Source organism: Lactuca serriola, chromosome 9 (genome assembly GCF_051521515.1).
Source record: "Lactuca serriola cultivar US96UC23 chromosome 9, Lser_US96UC23_V15, whole genome shotgun sequence".
Lineage (NCBI taxonomy): Eukaryota > Viridiplantae > Streptophyta > Magnoliopsida > Asterales > Asteraceae > Lactuca > Lactuca serriola.
This window is the reverse complement of record NC_136416.1, coordinates 36,492,166-36,509,240: the sequence shown is the minus strand read 5'-3', so window position 1 is coordinate 36,509,240 and position 17,075 is coordinate 36,492,166.

Genomic DNA, 17,075 nt, shown 5'->3' with positions numbered 1-17,075 from the left:
ATTTCTAATATTAGCAATATTAATTGTGGATTTGATTCTTATAATATCGCTTGTGATATTGTCATAATTGACCAAGTGAAAAGAAATCTCATCACCAACTGGACAAATACCTAGTGTTGTATAAGTCGTATTGTACAATATATGAAAATCTTGTTCATAGGAAAATTATGACTAATTTATTGATCACATGTTTATGTGAGGCAAGTGAAGAACTAATGGATCTAGTACATGTTGATATGAACTATTCAAATCCACCAAAAAGGTAGATAACCTTATTTGTGATGATTTACTGACGTTTTAGTAAATATGGTTGTGTTTATAAGCTTAAACATAATTTTGATACTTTGAAAAGATTCAGAGAGTAGTAGAACGAATAACAAGAATCTACTAGGTTGAATGATAAAAGATTCTCTAATCTGATAAGAAAGGAGAATACTTTAGAATCATGTTTCTCATTGTGGATTTATATCACAATTGATCATCGAAAAATATCTTAGTGCAATTGTATAACTGAGATGAGGAATCATATATTATTGGAAATAGTTCGATCAAGAGATGAGACATACTTGTGAGAACAAGAACGATCTGATGCGCAGGGACAAGGTTTGAAAACTCAAACCTTGAGTGAATGCTTAAGATCAATTTCTACTTGCTAATAAATATTATAGTCAAGTATGGATAGACCAATCAAGTCTGAGTTAATGCTTTCAAAAAGTGATCAAGCCATAAATGAAGAATGAGAATAAAGATCAAAGTAAAGTTAATAAATGAAGAACAAGAAGAATGTTTGAAAGAATATTCAGAAAGATGATGTAACTTGAATGTGCTAAGAGTTTTGAATAATTCGTCTGTTGATTTGATACTGAATGCTCCTATAAATAGGAGTACATGAAACATAGTACTAACCAATTACATACATAGGACTGGATAAAAGAGTTACATCTGACACTCTGATTATCCGAGTTAACTAAAGAGAAAGTCCTATGACTGGTTAAATCAAACTAAAGACAAAATACATTAAATACATTAACACAAAATATTGATTTCGGAACACCAACCATTCCGGACATAAACATCCATTCTGGAATGCCTTCACTCTATCTTCACTTCACCACCTTGACTTTAGATCCGGACACAAAAGAATTTCGGAGTACACTTCATTTCGGAATTTTCTTGACTTTGGAATTGAAAAATGGATTTCGGATTGCTAGAGGTTCACTTTCAGGTTCCAATAATCCCCCTAAGTGAACTTAGCAATTAAGTCAGCTTAGATAGCTTCTTCCTTGATGAATGTGTAGGCTCTGAACAACCATTCTCGGACTTCAATGTACCAGGACAGTTGACTCACAAACTTTGCTTTGACATGCTCCAGAGCTTCAAACTTGGTTGCACGACTGATGAACTTCTTGAGTGCTTTTGTAGGAACCAGGTGTTTTTCAAGGACTCGGAAAAAGTCCTTTTTATTTGTCTTCTTTGTTTTTTATACAAACCCTAGAACCGGATCATCAATAGGGCCTTCGGCTAAAAGTTCAGCTTCTGGAAGCACGTACTCTATCTTGGCCACAAAGTTTTCAGGGTCAAACAGATGAGCCAACTCCTAGTCACATCGACTAAATTCCGCAACATAGTCTTTGAGGAAGTTCAGAGCTACATTATAAGCACCCATACTAATATCATCTCTTTGAAGTCCTCGGAAGTGAGCAACTAAAGTCAGAATGTCATTCGAATTCATTGCTGGAAAGTCAGCATCAGTTTTCGGGTCCGAACAGATGAGCCAACTCCTAGTCATGTTGACTAAATTCCGCGACATAGTCTTTGAGGAAGTTCAGAGCTGCGTTACAAGCACCCATACCGATATCATCTCTTTGAAGTCCTCGGAAGTGAGCAGCTAAATTCAGAATGCCGTTCGGATTCATTGCCGAAAAGTCAGCATCGGTGATGGTTTGATAAGATGGTTTGTTTATGACAACATGGTATCGGAAGAGTGCACAGTTAAGTTAAAACTTGGTGAGGACTTTTCTTCCATACCCAGAAATATTGGTAATATTCTTCCTTGTCCACACTTACTTTAGGGGAAGTGCATTCTTGGCATAGAAGGTTTTAAGCCTTTCACGCTCTATCCGGGTGGTGACCTTCGGATTGTCATTGGGATGGAGAGGAGCAAACTTGATGTAGAATTTCCTGAAGGGAGAGAGAGGAAGATCAAGTTGTTTGAAATCATCAGAAGGAATGTCGTAATACATAAAGGGTACTAAGTCGACATCCTTACGAATGCCTTCACGAAAGAGAGGAGAAATGCCACGCATCGGATCAGGGTTGTCTTTGAGCGCTTGAATCTGGATGCTGTCCTCTAGAGCCTTGTTAATTTCTTCCTGAGACCATCCAAGTTTTTTCTTTGGTGGAGGTCCGAAATTCATGATAGGATTCTTGCCTTTGTCTTTGCTTTTGTTCAGGACTGAGATCACATGCAACATGCTCTCATCCACGATGATCTTGGGAGGGGAGGATGGAAGAGGTTCTTCCGGAATGTCATCTGGGGTCCGAAAAGGAGAACCTTCATCAATTGGAGTGATTTTTGGCTCCGAAATAGAAGGTATCATGGAAGGTGTGGCTCGGAAGGCTTGAGCCGTGAGGAAGGACTTGGCCTTGGCCATTTGAATACCTCTTTGGAGAACGTCTGGTAAAGAATATGGCCACGAAACTGCTGACCAAATTCGTTTCTCTTCCTCAGTCAATTGCTTAGGAAAAATCTTCCAAGGAGCTCCAATAGCCAGAACTCCCTTGGTGACATATTCCTCTTCATCGCTGTCTTCATCATCATCAAAGTTGTTTCCTAGAAGTCTGGAAACAAATTGAACTTCATCCTCAGAATTGAGATCTTCATCTCGGAGTTGAAAAATAGTGGAAGGCTTCCGTGGTTGACTCGGCCCTTCTCCCCCTCTTGCATCGGTGGCTTTCGGAACCGATGCAAGCAACATTGAGTGCTTCAGATCATCAAACTTAGTAAACACTTGTTGAAGACCAGTTTTGAGTTGACGATTTATCACATCGTAAGCTTCGAAAGTTGGCACTTGGGAGGAGATATGATCGAATAAATGTCTGAGGATAGCAAGCATCTCTTCAAAATTGCAATTCGGAACGTTAACAAGGTTCCAAGTGGAGCGGAGTAGTTTGATGAGTACTAGTTGGATGATCATATTCATTTCATCATTTTTCTTGATTTCCTTCTCCAGCCTCTGAATTTGTTTTTCATGGCGAACGTGAGTCTACTTGATGAGATTGTTTGTAGCAGCTACCAAATCATCATGAACCTTGAGTTCACATCCGGAGAAACTCCAAAGTCTCCTCAAGCATATTGACACGTGAGTTCACATCCGTAGTGTGTGCATGTAGAAACAAGTGGGATATCAAATTTGACATGTGAGTGTGTTCCAAGGGGCAAGGAACTTTCTTCAACACCGGCATCACCTCTTTGAGAAGGTGAGGGTGGATTATGTGTGGACTCCCCGTGTGTGTGTATGTGATTTTGAAACATCGAGGAGTACCTCGGATGAGTGGATGGGAGGGGTGTGCGGAAGGCCAGGATCAGCCTGAATGTCATAGGTTCCTTCCCATTGAGAGGAGGAACTGAATTTGGATTTCTTTTTAGGCTTTGGCTTCGAAGGAGAAGTCTTCCTTTTGGCAGACTTTTTGGTTTCTTTGGTCCGGATGATGTTGTCTTGGCCAATTCCGGAGTGGGCTCAATGGGGACTGGGGTAGACTATGTTGGGATGTACACAGTTGAAGTCTCCAAAATGTTTTTCAAATGGATTGATCCGGAAGGGATAAGGTCCAACATGTGTTAAGGTAACCTTCGGACAGGACCAAAAGAAGATTGGTCCGGAATTCTATAAGTTTTAACTGCTTTAAAAGAAACGTATACCTCCTGAGTAATCGTGGCAACATGAATAGGTTCGGAATATTCCTTGTAGAGTTGCTGAATTGTCAAAGCCCATAACCTAGGACTGGAGATCTCATTGGACTTCCTCTTGATTGCGAATTTCTGGAAGTCTTTCCATAGCACCTCCGGAAGGTCAACAAAATTATCGCGTCAAAAATTGATGTTGTATACCACATGCAACCAATCCTGGCTGAGAGTATCCGTACCACTATGCATTCCGGACAACCCTCGAATTATGAAGTGCATCAGCACGGTCCAGAGTCCGGAGACGGCTGATTTCTTGAAATCCTTCGCTTTGTAATCTTGGTTGTACCCAATGTGGTTCAAGAACAGCTGGAACTCTTCTGCAGTTGGTTCTTGTACCTTAAAATCCTTGGGATTTTCTTTAACTCCAATAGTTTCACTACTAGAAAAACAGTGTTTTATGACGCTCATTGCGCGTCGTAAAGGGCTCAAACGACGCGCAAATGCGCGTCAAGGAAGGCCCTGTCATAAAGAGAGATGACGCGCATTTGCACGTCGTCTATAGACGACGCGCATTTACGACGCTCATTTACGACGCGCAATTACGACGCCCGTTTACGACATGCAATGCGTATCAAGAAAGGCCCTGTCATAAAGGAAAACGACACGCATTTGTGTATCGTAACCTTACGACGCGCGTGTTAATGACACGCAATGCGTATCAAGAAAGCCCCTGTCAAGAAAGGCCATGTCATAAATGCAGATGACACACATTTTTGTGTATCATAATTTTGACTGTTTAAAAAAAATTATTTATAGATTTACTAATTTTCAAATTAAATTTCCATTTCATGTCTCATAATAGAAAATAAAATACCATATACAAAAAATATAATACATTGCACAAAAGTTAGTGTCATACATACAATCATTCCAATAGTAGACAAATGGATATCAAAGGGATCAAAAATATGTTTGTCTTCTAATAGAACTTATACACAAGAAAGTACGGAATTTGATATTGAACTTATACACAAGAAGAAGGTGTTTGACTTCAGAAAATGTCTCAGCAATTGAATTGGCCCCGGAAGCTTGTGGTTTGACTGCAACTGAGATAAGGATACCATGTTTACTCTTCTTAAGCTTACTAAACAAACTTGACAATAAGATAATATAAAACTGAATTATTATTAAGATTAAGCCACAGATGCACTCAAGCTATACAATAAGATAATTTGGTAGATTTTTCAAAGTACAATGTTCTAATAAGAAAAAATGAAATTAGGATGTTATAAACTTGTAATAAATAAATAAATCAATGAAAGTGCATTGTTACTTTATGAATCTAACCCTAAAAAAGCTATAGAACTGAGGAGGCGAAGATTACCACAACTTTATTTTGCAGCATGAATGTCCCTGTTATGATGGATACCTATTGATGACAAGAAACCAAATTATCAAGATAAAAATAATTATAACATTTCTTGCATTTTGCATAAATATGTGCAAATATTATCTTATATTAAGTAATAAACTAATAGTAGCATGCAATTAATGAAGTAGACATATTTAGTCCCTGAAAAACTTACATATAAAAGATTCTTTATAATGGATGCACAATATAAAGTCAACAAGAGAGCAAATCCAGTCAACATGGATATAAATGGATAACTCGTGACTAGTGGTATAGACGCAACCTACATAAAACATATTCAAGACCTCACTTATCAAACAAACATCCCATTTTTCAAGATTCATATATAAAACTTTTTTTTCTCTCATGCAAAATCAATAATTACATAAAAAATGAATAATTAAATTAAACAAATGGTAAAAGAAAAACTAAATTAAAGAAAAATTGCTTACTCCTGCAATACGAGCTACTACTATGGGGCCAAATATCCTTTCCATAATTGGATACAATGTGAACTGGTAGTGTAAATCATAATCATACCTGTTTATAACTAGGGAGCACCTATTACCTTTGTTTTGTGATTTAACCATCTTGAAAATGTCATCCATCAACTTTTGACCACATGTACCAGACCAACCAGATTGCTATCTAAAAGATAGCTATGAAACTGATGCTCTATCGGCTGAATTCTGAGTTGATGCTTCATTTTCAAGAGCACGAAGAATCATTGTAGTAGCAATATGAATAAAACTTGTCAAATATAAAATGTTGAAATTACCCACAAAGTAAAAATTCAGCAAACTTGCTTTAATATGGATAAACTGAAAGTGTATAAATATATATATATATATACACTGCACAATAACTAGGTAGTTAACTTGTTGTTCAAGCTTCTCTTTTTCAGCTTTTAGTCTCCGCTTTTCATCACGTAGTTCATTCTTTTCAAACTACACAATGTCATATAAATACATTGTTAGCAACCTGAAGAAAAACTAGAAAACGGAAAAGACACATGGCACAACCGGATTAGATTGGATCAGTACCTTAAGAAGATATATGGAGATCAAATACTTCTACAATTATTGTGTTTTTACTTTCTAGTGAACAGCAAAAGAACTAAATCTAGCGGTTACCACTCTACTTACAAATGCCATATAGAGATCAAATACTTCCACAGGTATTGTGTTTTCTTGCCATGTTTCCTGGTCATCTTAAGTTTTCAGAACTGATACCATTGTTCCTTATTTGCTTAATCACATTACAACAAAATCATGACACAAAAAAATGAGTAAAACAACATCAAAAGTTTTTAATTCCAAGATTCGAGTTACATTTTTAAAATAAATAAAAAAAGAGTGTTATATGCAATAAGTTATTAATAATATATTGGTATATTACTAATATGTTACACGTAAAGTTTAAAAAAAATTGACATAATATACACACCTCCACGGATGATACAGTTCCACATGATGATGGGATAGCTACAAAAAAAGGATTAAAATGATCAACATAAAAGAATCATCTAAAAAGAGGCTTAGAATATTCTATATTAGGAGGTTGAAGAGCATCTATGGCTTCCAACAAACTACCTCCCTTAAACCTGTATTATAACAACCAGAAAAGCAATCGAGCATCAGAAGGAGGTGCAACCAAGTTTTGATTTTCCATTGGACTCATGGGGACCCACGTGACATTAGAATCTCTAAAATTACAAGAACGAAGAAAAACCCCAAGTTGAAGTTTAATATTATCAAACCTTTCCTTGGAATATTGAACAACGTCCATTTTATTGACAAAAACAATGATTTGATCAACACCAAAACTTCTAATCAGTTGTACGTGCTCCCATGTTTGACCTCCTGCCCTATTGCAACATCCGCTTGTGTTGCCCCTGATATCATGTTTGGGACAAAATCTTTATGCCCTGGTGAATCCAGCACCACAACATGGTAACTTAGCCTCCTGATATATTTGTCCCAAAAAGTGCAGTAGCCTTCCTGAAAGTGTTGACTTTCCAGAATCCACATGCCCAACCTGCAAATGTCAAATACAAGTTGTTAGCAACTTAGCATCATAATAGCAAATTTTTAATTATTATGTTCACCAACAATAAAAAGAAGGATTAAAAGAATGGATGGTGTGACAACCCCCAAATCTATTGCCGTTACAAATCCCACCTTCACTAACGGAATGCGTCGCTATATATTATTTTCTGTAATAATTGGAGTCGTCAATAAGCAAATATCTAGTTATTTATATGTCTTGATATTATCATAAGTAATTATAACTTGTATGTGTTAACCCCGTTTAACCAAATAGAGTTATATTACTTTTTCAACCACTTCACCCGGGTAAAAAGTTTTAACCCCGTTAAACTTTAGCATCGGGTAGCCGTGTATCGGGTGCAATACCCGAGACATATATAAGCAAATGGACACTACTTTTAAGCTCTTTTACCAAACATTCACTCTCTCTCACTAATTTCTCTCTCTAGACCCGAACCCGACTCCAAAACCGCAAATTTCGGCTTCCAAACGTAAGGGTTTCTTCCCTATCTTGTTCTAATGATGGTCCATAGCATTTAGAGGCCAAAAACCATAAGAATTAGGGGATTAAGAGGAGTTTACGGCCTAGGAAGCCCCTTAGGCCGTAAACACCTAAAAACTTGCCAAAAGCCTCATTTTTCCTTCCCTTAAGCTTATATACTAATTAAGGGATTTACCTAGGGGAGTTTGGACATTAAAACATAAGAGTTTGAGGCCTAAAAAGGAGTTTACGGCCCAAGCTTATGCTTAGGCCGTAAACACCCAAAAACCTTGGATTTAAGTCCCAAAAACTCATCTAGGGCATGGGGTAAATTTACTATGACCTTTAGTTATGTTTAAGACCATTAAAACACACCATTTGGAGTCAAAAAGAGGAGTTTATGGCCAAGCCTAAGCTTGGGCCGTAAACACCTAAGAAATATTCCAAAATGCCCCTAAAACTCCACATAAGGCCTTCATAAATTTATCTAAGATGTAGGAGAGTGTTTTGGACCATTTAACACATCATTTTGAAGAACAAAATGGAGTTTACGGCCCAAGCACAAGCCTGGACCGTAAACTCCCCAAAATGTCACCAAATGAGGGTTTAAACCCTCCAAATTAGTTCAAGACACTTGCTAGGAATTTAGGGAAGTGATTAAAGGCCTTAACTTGCAATTTTGGAGGACCACTTGAGTTTACGGCCAAGCCTGGGGGGCTTACGGCCATAAACTCCCAAGGAGAGGCCTTTGGGCCATAAACTCCAAGGGAGTGAGTTCATCGGCTCCCCCGTAAACCTTTCTTGGCCTCGTACCACTCCCGGGAACCCCTTCTAGGCCCTAAAACCCCGAATTGATGCTAGAATGCCTAAATACTTTAATGAAAAACATAAAATGATTAATTTCTTGTAAAATACATATTTCATATGACATTAGGGTCTTAAAAAGGTGCTCAAGTCGTTATTTGGTACCAAACGCTCAACCGACACTTTTACCCGATTTACCCGATTCACCCGATTTACGCGATTTCAGGCGAGTTCATACCCCTTTAATGAACCTTTCAAATGTTTTATATGTTTTAGGGGGGAATACAAGTTGATTATACATGTTTATGGAAAGTTATACAGAATGATTTTCCACGTTACGAGAATTAATCACATGTGATTCACTATCCTTAGTTCAAATCACATGTGATTTATCACTATGCCTTATAAACAGATTTATACGTTTTCAAAACTATTTTGGACAAACAAGCACGATTTTAAATGTTCTTTTGGAAAATACTTTTATTAAATCAATCTTCTTATAAAATGTAACCACACTAATATATTTATATAGGTAAGACTTGGAGGACTTAGGACCGATATCTCGCCTTATTTCCTGTTCTTGTTTGATTGTGGGCTTAGGGTAGTGGTTATCCGTCCGACTGTCGTTGATTTCTTAGTTATATAACTTGTATATTAGTATGGGACACGAATATTTCTCATTTCACTAGATGCTAAAGTCACTAACATGACAAGAACCATCCACACTAAGTTAATTATAATAGGTATAGTTAATGCTACTACTGCTATCCACACTAAGTTAATGCTACTCACAATAGTCACTACTCTCTACACTATAATACTCACTATTACCAGACAATACACTAGTAAGAGAATACACTATGATCCATACTAAAAGATTACTACACTATAACAAAAAAGAAAGCACTAAACAGACGATGACACACTAACCCACTATGAGATACTCTATTCGCTACCCACTACGCCCGGAGTTTTCCGACAGGAAGACGACACTACATGTATAGATCTATACGGGGCAGACGCTATTACATCCCGACTGTTAATTTCAGTCCGCGCCGTACAGGACTAGGAATGCCACTACTTCACCATACTGTGCATGACTGGGAAGGTCATGGGATCCTCTATTATCCTCACTATCACTAATATACAAGGAATACACTATAACCACACTAAAATACTACACTAAATGCTAAACTACATCCCGAAGTAAGTAAGTATCTATCACCAAAGGAAGCTTGCACCTCTATCACTGATTTACAGGCTTAACCTATTCTATCACATTACTATTTGGAGATTTGCTAATATACTTTTACAATAAACTGTTTTCAAAAATGAAGAGTGCATACTTTTTCACAGATTTTCACTTACCATGTATTTTCTGGAAAATATAGGATTTTCTAGGTTTTTCTACTGTTTATGAATGTAAATTGCACATTTCTCGTACTATTGGTTCTAATGCTTTTTATACAAAAACTCACACTAAACTCTTATGAACTCACCAGCTTTATGCTGATATTCGTTTTCAAAATAACTTGTATCCTCAGGTCAAAGATAGACAGGTACAGACGCAGCATTTTTGGAGAAGGTGGAGCATACAAGACCTATCTCTTATTTTTGATTTACTTTTGGTGTTTGTTGAACGATATAACACACGCTTGTAATTAAATTCACTATGTAAATGCAATGGTTGTATGTTTCTTGTTTGCTATTATACAATTGTGATGATACTGTACATGACGTCCTCCACCCCGAAACGTATTCCGCCGTTATCGGTTTTGGGGTGTGACAGATTGGTATCAGAGCATTGTTTATAGTGAATCAAGTATATCAACCTATAAAAGATATACAAACTATAAACACTTCGGGACTAAAACACTCTGAACGAGAATATATACTGTTAAGTATCTAAAAGATCTAACTAAGTATATATATACACACATCACTATAAAACACAGAAATCAGTATCACACTAGAACAGAACAAAAGTATTAAGATTGTTGAGCAGCACAATCGGGCTTATAGACATATAGTCACATTCAGGGTGATGTAGCCTGATCAACTACGTTTTCCTGAGAGTGACTAGCATGTGCCTAAGTTTGGTGGTGATGTTGCAACAAGTCTAAAACTTACCAACACTACCACAATAACGTTACCATAAGAATACTATAGGAGTATTCTGTATCTTTAGAACATACGTATGTGATAACAAAAGGGTCGTTACTAGTAGGACAATAGCTGCTAAGTGGATACACCACGATTACATGTGACTAGGGCGCTATAGACCCAGAATCTGAAGCCTTTGCTTCATTCCCTGTTCTTGTTTGATTGGGGGTCTGAAGTTAGGGTGGCTTATTCGAAGGACTATCTTGCTTCGGTTACATGTAACCGGTATGCACTATGCAAATATTGGGTTGACTAATAACGACTTATCCTATAAGTATCTTAGAATAGTACGTCTAATAACCTTTCTTTTCCCCTTTCTCGCGTAGATAGCATGGCTGGCTTCCACCATCCCGGCGATCCGTACTTTCCGAACCAGGGCAATGGAGGATGGCTCGAAGAGGAGTCAGACGATGATCACCCGATCCCTTTGGATGATCATCATGCTGAAGGCTTCTCGGATAGCTCGAGCTCCGAACCAGAAGTTAACAACCAACCTCCTGAAGCCCCGAACCCTAACCCCTCGTCCGACATTTCAGGGTCCCACTCCTATGTGGGCCATATCCTTGCACCGATAGAGCGAGGAACAGGGTCAGCCCTTGCCTTACAATGGAGACCGAAGCTTCTACAACATAAGCGAAGGAGGATCAGCGGATCGGGTTCTGCCCATCATGATCCGAAGGATTACCAGGAATGTCGAACAGGGTCAAGCTGCTATAGGTCGGGTTGTAGAAGTGGATGCCAACTCGAACCTCAACACGGTTCGTATCCGCCAACTCGAAGAAGCCATGGACAGGACAAGGAGGACTAACGAGGCTCTGCAGCATCAGCTGGCTGCATCCCGAGCCGAAGTTAGGGAACTTCGAGCACGCCAAAGGACTCATGATCAACACCTTCAAGAAGTTATGTGTCAGCTAGCGGATCTGAGGATTTGCCCAACAAGTAACCGTCGCCAGTAGAAGACGTCTAGTTACCTCACTCTTTTGTTTAAAGGACTAGCCTTTTCTCTCTATGTTCCGTAGATCTCTTGTCTGTAAACATTCCTAGCTTAAAAGTACTCTAGTTAAACCTCTAAACTGCCAACATTTTCTCTATGGTATGATGTAAGAACTACTGTTAGGTCAATTTTCATGAACTTGTGTTGCATCATTAATACCCGTATATTGGCAGTTGATTTCTCTATTGCTGTGACTCTCATTCTGATCTTGGATTATGTTGATTTAATCCACGAAACACTCTATTCATATCAGCAATAGGCTCTTACTATTGCTATCATTTCTATGATCTTCCAGTGAAGGATGCCTCCACGAAAGCGTCCAAGCAGAGGAAGACCAGCAACTCAAACCCCTCCTCCACCACCTCCTCCTCCGCAGTTCGACCCGGTGTTATTCCAAACGGCTGTGACTGCGGCTGTAACAGCAGCCATGGCCCAAATGAACTCGGGTGATGTGAGCGGTGGTAACTCCAGGTTCGGTGAAGTCCATCAAAGGGTGCAGGGATGCACTTATCAGGATTTCATGAACTGTAAACCTACCTTCTTCGACGGTACCGGAGGAATTCTGGCATTGTCCCAATGGTTCGAAAGAACCGAAGCTGTATTCGAGATGTGCTCTTGTCCCGAAGAGATCAAAATCAAGTTTGCTACTGCTACCCTCACTAACAGGGCCTTGTCATGGTGGAACGGCCATGTCAGTGCACTCTCCTTGGTCACAGCCAATGCCATGGGCTGGGACACTCTAAAAGATCTCATGAGAGGAGAGTACTGCCCTAGGGGCGAAGTTCAGAAACTTGAGGAAGAACTCTGGAACCTCAAGATGAAAGGGACTGACATAACGGCTTATACGGCAAGGTTTTGCGACTTGGCGGCTATGTGTCCCAACATGATCCCCTCTGAAAGCAAGAAGATTGAACGATACATCTGGGGTTTAGTGCCCCCGTATCGAGGAAATGTTCTGGCCTCACGCCCTACCACTTTTAACAGCGCCAAGGAATTGGCCCAGAGTCTGATCAACCACGAAATCTCCTCCACTCCAGCAACAACAATCACAACAACCACTGCACCACCCGATTCATCTGACAGAAAAAGGAAACGATGGGATAAGAAGAAAGGCAAGAAAACTCAAACCGCCTCCAAGGACCAGCAAATTGTGGCGGTTCATGCTGCCACCACCCCAGGCACTCCAGCTGCTCCAGTTCCGCCAAAAGCTTACAGTGGAAACTTGCCCAAGTGTCCCAAGTGCCCTTTCCACCACAACGGCCCCTGCCGTGAATTGCAGTGTTCCAACTGCGGCCGAAAGGACCACACTGTCCAATTTTGCAAGGCCCCTCCCAAACCTATCACACAGGTTCCTGGTACGGGAGTGACCCCAACTTGTTATGGTTGCGGTGAAGCGGGTCATTTTAAGAAGAACTGTCCGAAAGCTACAAATGATGGAGGAACTGGAAGGCTACTCGCTATCGGTCACAATGAAGCCGTAGCTGATCCCACGGTGGTCACGGGTACATTTCTTCTCAACAAATCTTATGCCTGTGTCTTATTCGATAGTGGTGCAGAAAGAAGCTTTATAAATCAAAACTTTAAACACTTACTCAAACAAACCCCTCAACCACTAAACGAAACATTCGTCGTAGAAATGGCTAATGGGAAGACAGAAAGCTCTAACGAAATCTATATAGGTTGTACTCTCACGTTAGATGATCACCCATCTTCAATCGATCTTATACCAGTCTCAATCAAAAATTTCGATGTCATTGTTGGTATGGATTGGTTAAGTCTTCATTACGCCGATATCCTATGCTCCGACAAAGCCATTCGCCTGAACCTTCCGAATCGCGAAACCCTATTGATATACGGAGATAAGCCAAGTACGGGCCTTCGTATCATCTCTAATATCCAGGCTCAGAAATACTTGCGTAAGGAATATCGTGCCTTTCTTGCTCACGTTGTTGACACTAACAAGAAATTGAAAGATCCAAAAGACATTCCTGTAGTATGTGATTTCCCTGATGTCTTTCCGGAGGATCTTCCAGGCCTACCTCCCAAACGACAGGTTGAATTCAGAATCGACCTAGTCCCAGGAGCTACCCCCGTAGCTAAGTCGCCCTACCATCTAGCGCCCGCCAAAATGCAAGAGCTATCCGGTCAACTCAACGCACTACTTAGCAAGGGCTTTATAAGACCGAGCTTCTCACCTTGGGGAGCTCCGGTCTTGTTCGTGAAGAAAAAGGATGGATCGTTTCGGATGTGCATCGATTATAGGGAACTCAATAAACTCACGGTCAAAAATCGCTATCCTCTCCCTCGTATCGACGATCTATTCGACCAACTCCAAGGAGCAAGTTACGTCTCCAAGATTGATCTTAGATCCGGGTATGATCAGTTACGGGTGCTTGAGGAAGATGTTCCGAAGACAACCTTCCGAACCCGCTACGGGCATTTTGAGTTCGTAGTGATGCCCTTTGGACTGACTAACGCCCCCGCCGTATTCATGGACTTGATAAACAGGGTTTGTTGTCCATATCTAGATCAGTTCGTCATCGTCTTTATTGATGATATACTCGTCTACTCTTGGAGCGAGAAAGAACATGGGGATCATTTACGACGAGTCCTGGAAACACTGCGATCCGAGAAGTTATATGCGAAGTTCTATAAGTGCGATTTTTGGATCCGAAGAGTTGAATTCTTAGGGCACGTGGTCAGTGAAGACGGAATCCATGTGGATCCCTCCAAAATTAAAGCTATTGAGAACTTGTGAGCACCGAAGACGCCTACAGAAATTCGTCAATTTCTAGGCCTCGCTGGCTACTACCGCAGATTCATCCAAAATTTCTCTCGAATTGCGAAGCCTCTTACTATGTTAACACAAAAAGGTGTATCATTCGACTGGGAAGAGAAACAGGAGAAGGTATTTCAGACCCTGAAACGAGCCCTATGCACTGCACCAGTATTATCCCTTCCCGAAGGGACAGAAGATTTCGTGGTATACTGTGATGCATCCAATCAGGGGCTCGGTTGTGTCTTGATGCAACGAGGCAAGGTTATCGCCTATGCCTCGAGGCAGCTAAAGACCCATGAAGTGAACTACACTACTCACGACCTCGAGTTAGGAGCGGTCGTCTTCGCACTAAAAATCTGGAGACACTACTTGTATGGGACAAAGAGCGTGGTGTACACTGATCATAAAAGCCTCCAGCATATACTGAACCAAAAAGAACTCAACATGAGACAGCGTCGATGGGTCGAGCTACTTAACGATTACGACTGTGAAATTAGATATCATCTGGGGAAAGCCAACGTAGTAGTAGACGCCCTGAGTAGAAAGGAATATTCTGGTCGATGGACCAAGTCGTTGACAATGACTATCCATTCGCATCTATCCACACAGATCAAAGAGGCTCATCTGGAAGCCTTAAAGCCCGAGAACGTGAAGGTAGAATCCCTGCGCGGAATGGATAAAAATCTGGAGGTTAAGGGTGACGGAGCCTACTACTTCATGGACCGAATCCGGACTCCACGCCATGGAGGTTTCAGAGACTTGGTTATGAGGGAAGCACACAACACTCGTTACTCCATCCACCCAGGTTCAGATAAGGTGTATCTGGATCTCAAAAAGCTATACTGGTGGCCGAACATGAGAGCAGAGATCGCTACCTTTGTGAGTAAGTGCCTTACTTGCGCGAAGGTCAAAGTCGAATATCAAAAGCCATCAGGACTCCTCCTACAACCTGAGATACCGGAATGGAAGTGGGAGCGAATCACAATGGACTTTATCACCAAACTGCCCAAGACAGCGGGTGGATTAGATACCATTTGGGTCATCGTTGACAGGTTAACAAAGTCCGCACACTTCCTACCCATCAAAGAAACGGACAAGATGGAGAAACTCACAAGAACATACATAAAAGAAATAGTACGACTGCATGGCGTCCCTATATCTATTATCTCGGACAGAGATAGTAGATTCACCTCTAGGTTTTGGCAATCATTGCAAACGGCACTAGGGACGAGGCTGGACATGAGTACATCCTATCATCCGCAGACCGACGGAAAAAGTGAGAGGACGATCCAAACCTTAGAAGATATGCTGCGAGCTTGTGTGATCGACTTCGGGAAATCGTGGGATACACACTTGCCTCTTGTGGAGTTTTCCTACAACAATAGTTATCATACGAGCATCAAGGCAGCTCCATTCGAAGCCCTCTACAGCCGGAAGTGCAGATCGCCTCTGTGCTGGGCTGAGGTGGGTGACACTCAGCTAGCTAAAGGACGAGTTCCTGACAGCGCCCTCACTGGTCCGGAGATCATTCGAGAGACGACTGAGAAGATTGTACATATACGTGAACGACTAAAAGCCGCTAGGGATCGACAGAAAAGCTACGCCGACAAACGAAGAAAACCCTTGGAATTCCAGGTGGGAGACCGATTCTTGTTAAAAGTCTCGCCCTGGAAGGGCACGATACGCTTTGGAAAGTGTGGAAAGCTGAACCCAAGGTACATAGGGCCTTTCGAGATTCTTGCCAGAATCGGCCCCGTAGCTTATAAACTCAACTTACCTCACAAGCTAAGTAACATACATCCTACCTTCCACGTCTCAAACTTGAAGAAATGTCTGTCTGACGAGACTCTCGTGATCCCCCTCGACGAGATCGAGGTCAATGAGAGTCTCAACTTCGTGGAAGAGCCTGCGGAGATTATGGATCGGGAAGTAAAACGAACGAAATAAAGCCGCATCCCAATTGTGAAAGTTCGGTGGAACGCTAAGCGAGGACCCGAATTCACTTGGGAGCGCGAGGACCAAATGAAACTCAAATATCCCCATCTCTTCGCTTAGTATTATTGTAATTCTTATCTGTATGAATTCTAAATTTCGGGACGAAATTCCCCTAACGGGGGGATGATGTGACAGCCCCCAAATCTATTGTCGTTACAAATCCCACCTTCACTAACGGAATGCGTCGCTATATATTATTTTCTGTAATAATTGGAGTCGTCAATAAGCAAATATCTAGTTATTTATATGTCTTGATATTGTCATAAGTAATTATAACTTGTATGTGTTAACCCCGTTTAACCAAATAGAGTTATATTACTTTTTCAACCACTTCACCCGGGTAAAAAGTTTTAACCCCGTTAAACTTTAGCATCGGGTAGCCATGTATCGGGTGCAATACCCGAGACATATATAAGCAAATGGACACTACTTTTAAGCTCTTTTACCACACATTCACTCTCTCTCACTACTTTCTCTCTCTAGACCCGAACCC